Source organism: Triticum dicoccoides, chromosome 5B, assembly GCF_002162155.2.
Source record: "Triticum dicoccoides isolate Atlit2015 ecotype Zavitan chromosome 5B, WEW_v2.0, whole genome shotgun sequence".
Lineage (NCBI taxonomy): Eukaryota > Viridiplantae > Streptophyta > Magnoliopsida > Poales > Poaceae > Triticum > Triticum dicoccoides.
The window spans coordinates 714833489-714837677 of NC_041389.1; positions in this window are offsets into that span (position 1 = coordinate 714833489).

The following is a 4189-nucleotide window of genomic DNA, read 5'->3' on the forward strand; positions in this document are numbered from 1 at the left end:
CGTGGCCGTGGGTAACGTGTGGCCGCCGCCGTGGCCGTGACCGGCGAGCACCAGTGAGGTCCCGCCCGCATCTCCGAGATGGCAACATGGCTGCCAGTAGATCCCAGGGTGCCGTCACCATGAGATATTGAGATGCAGCTCTAACGCCTGCCTATTCGAGGCCAAGGTCCCATGGTCGCAACAAAAAAATCGCGTTGTCGGATCCGGCTCGCCGCCGTTGTCAACTAGCAGTGTCATGTTTCAACTGAAAAATCTGAGCGACAAAAATCTCCAATGATTAGTTGAAGCAAAAATAATGGTTGTTTCCAGCCAAAAATGACGAAGGTTCCAACAAAAACAACCACAACAGCAAACTTCAAGAGAGTTCAAAGTAGCAAACAAACTAGCCGGTTGTATCAAACAAATGCGCTGGTTCCAGCAAAAATCAAAATGCATGATCCAGCTTCTGCTGTTTGCAGTTTTTCATGGGCTGGTTCCAGCACGAGGCGTCGTGGTTGCAGCACCCCCCTGTCGCAGCCTTTGCTCGCCGCCGACGTCGGCTTCCACCACCGTGTAGCAGCAAAACTCGGCAACAAAATGGGGTTTCACTGGTGGTAGCGAAAAACAAAACTATTCCAGCAAAAAATCATCATGGTTCCAGCAAAAATGCGTCGACGCCGACGGTTGCAAATGAAATAATCTCGCCGGATCCAGCAAACCTTTTGCCGGTTGTAGCAAAACAACAAGCCGGTGCCAGCAAAATGACTCGACGGTCGTGCGGTTCCAGCACCGGTCATGTGTGGATTTAGCTTTCTGTTTACCGTTTCCAGCAAAAACACTTGCCGTTTGCTTTTTGCCGTTCCAGCCAAAAAACTCACCCGTTGCAGCACCGAATGCCCCCATCTCCCTCACCGGCGTCTGCTGGTTGACATCGCCGGTAATTGGTGATGCTCGCAGGACCACCATGGCTGCTTCAGCTGTTGTCTCACAGCGCGCGCGTCCGGCAGCGCCGCGGAGGGGAGGGGGCCGGGGGTGGTGGGGGGAAGCGCGACACCGACGACCTTGCCGTCCAATCCGCCGGAAGCCACCTCGCTTGCAGCACTGGCCATGGGATCGCTCGCCGCCCCCGCCGTATTTTGCAGTGAGAGCTTGCAGGCCATGGCTGCCCCTAATTCTATGAGCTTGCAGGCCATGGCTGAACCTCACATCAGGAGCATGGCGTTTCGTCGGAGAGCCCGTGGAGCTTGATGTGGGAGAGGTCGGGGAGGAGAGCCGAGAAGATTGGGCGGCGGCGAGGTAGGAAAGTGAGAGAGGATAAGATTTGGATGTGGTGTGGTGTCGGGAAAAGATAAGGTAAGGGACATAGTGCGGTGCGTGGGCCACCGGAGCGACCGGCTGAAATTTCAGCCGGCGTGCCGTCCCAAAACGTTTCCCTATAGATTACCGTATGAGGTCTTTACTATCTTTGGCTCAAAAGCTGCCCCAAATGGTGAACGACTTGATTGCCACGATGAGACGAGCGCTAGCTGGAATACAGATCTTGCCCAACAAGTCTTTCTGCCAATGGACACTGACATAATTCTCAATATTCCATGTGTTGCACCAATAACCAGAGCAACTTTTGGTCATGGAACTTTGAAAGATCGGACAGTTTTCTCTTAAGACTACATACCGCATGTTAATAACAAAGAGGCATCATGAAGATTGGCTGGAGGAGCTCCAGAGGTCGTCTGATTTTGAAGACGAGAAGGTGCGGTGGCGCAAGCTATAGAAAGTGGAGGTTCCGGCAAAATTACACATGATTTTCTGGAGGCTTTCTCGGGTTTCCATCCCATCAGAAGATGTGCTCCACCATCGTAACATGTGTTCCAGCAGCGCCGCTCTATGTGTGGTACAGAAGACTCATGGAGACACTCTCTCCTTGAGTGTTCCATGGCACGTTGTGTCTAGGCTCTTGTGGATGAGGACTTGATGAAGCCCTTGATGGTGACAACAGAAGCAAATCCTATTGCAATGTTCATTACCACATGATCAACTTAATTACCTGGCTGGTGGTCACTATGTGGGCAATCTGAACGGCTCCACGAAAAGCTATTCTTGAAGGAGGACTTTCCAGGTCAGGTCCGGTGAGTGTTGTTGCTGCTGTTTGTAGGGATGCTCATGGTCTTTACCTGGAGTAACTGATCCATCTATTCTTGAGGTGTTGGCATGTTGAGAGGGGCTCGCTTTGGCTATGGATCTTTATCTTCAGAGATTGCATGTGGGGTGAAATTGTCGAAGTGTGGTGTACGATATTGCTGCTGGACAAGGAGGGAAATATGAAGTTATCTTAAGGGAAATCTTAGCTACGAAATCTTGTTTTACTCTTTAATTTTGTCCATTAACAAATAAGCTCAAACTATGAAGCCGACAACCTAGCTAGGTTTCCATCTTCCTTAGACTATGGTAGACATATTTGGTTTGGTCTACCTCATGATGCTTGTATTCTGACGACTATCAATCAATAAAAACCTAGAGTGCCGTGCTAAAACATGGCTCAACGGGTAGCTCGCTCGCTGTACGTTTAAAAAACCAAAGAGAAGCTCGCTCCCAGTTAATAATTTTCTAAATCTGTGAACAATTTTTGAATACGCAAACATTTTTATAAATTCACGGACATTTTTTAGTTCTGTTAACAGCATTAACATTTTTTTTCTTGAAACTATTGAAACATATTCAATAAAAAAATTAGAATTGTATAGAGAAATAGTCTTCATATAAGGTTCAAACAATTGCTACACATACATAAGTTTAAATATTTTGCCAACGCATTTGTGTGCAGGCCACCAAGCTAGTTTATATAGAAAATGGAAGAAAATGCTACACACTATGTGAATACTGAAATGATAGATGTCTTTGTTTTTCCAATCGGACATACAATAGTGATTATCGAATATCCTCACAGAAAGAGTGGAAGTAATTGACATACCAACATAATTTTGTTGTGTGGTACGTACTATACACCACGTGCTTGTTTATTTTTTTAATTCTTCCCTCTTTCATAATTGACATGCGTTTCTTTCTAAATTCCCAAAACGAAAAAAGGCATGCATTTCTTTCGCGTTAATCACCTTCTCCATTTCTACTTGACGTGTGTTTCTTTCCCGTTTTTATCACTTGCTTAAATGAGATCTCCATCGCATCCACCTAGCAGTCAGGTTTTCTCCTCTCTCCTTCCCATCTCCATAGCTAGCCAGCCTCAAGCACTAGCCGTAGGCAGCAGGGCGAGATGGAGAATGAAACTCTTGACAACGGCGACCAGCCTAGCCCGCTGACGCAGCCACTCCAACAGCTTCCCGACGACCTGCTCCGGGACATCTTTCACCGCCTCCCGACGGATCCCAGTGCCCTGGCATTCGTCTCCATGGCCTACAAAGACTGGCGGCGCCTCGTCCACGACGAGGAGAACTTCCTCCGTCCCTTTCGCGCGGCGCACCAGAGCGTCCCACCACTCCTCGGCCTCATCCCCAACGCCTACTACGGCGAGGTCCAATTCAAGTTCACGCCCACCACGACCAACGCGATGGAACTGATGCCACCGACGTTGGCCCACGATGGATGGTTCCGCGCCTCCGGCTGCACCCACGGCCGCGTGCTCCTCTCTCTACCGCGCCTCGGAGTGGGAGTGGGACAACAACCACCACGGTGAGCTAATTGTGTGGAACCCGCTAACCGGTGAGCAGAACCTCATCCCGCCGGCACCTGGGCCTGGCTTCCACCACGGGCGGAGGTGCGGCGCGGCTCTGGTCTGCGATGCCGATCACGCCCACGGCGGGGACTGCCACTCGTCGCCGTTCCGCGTCGTTTTTGCGTACAGCGAGTATGACAGCTGGAGGGAAGGTCTGGAGGGTCCGCCGGCGATCCACATCTTCGCCTGTGTCTACAGCTCCAAGACAGGAAGTTGGGATGGCCGCCTGGCAGCGACCATGGGCGAGGAGTGCCACTTGGGCTGGAATCCGAGCGCCGTGGCCGGCAACGGCGCTGCTGTGTACTGGATGACTGAAGTGGATAGGACGGTGGCAGAATTTCAGTTGGAGACGCAGAGGCTGCTACTGATTGATACACCGGAGGTCATACACGGCCACAACTTTTTTCTCACGCCGGCCATGGACGCGCGGTTGCGTTTGGCCGGCGTCATGGATAACTCAGTCATGCTGTTTTCGTTGGATGA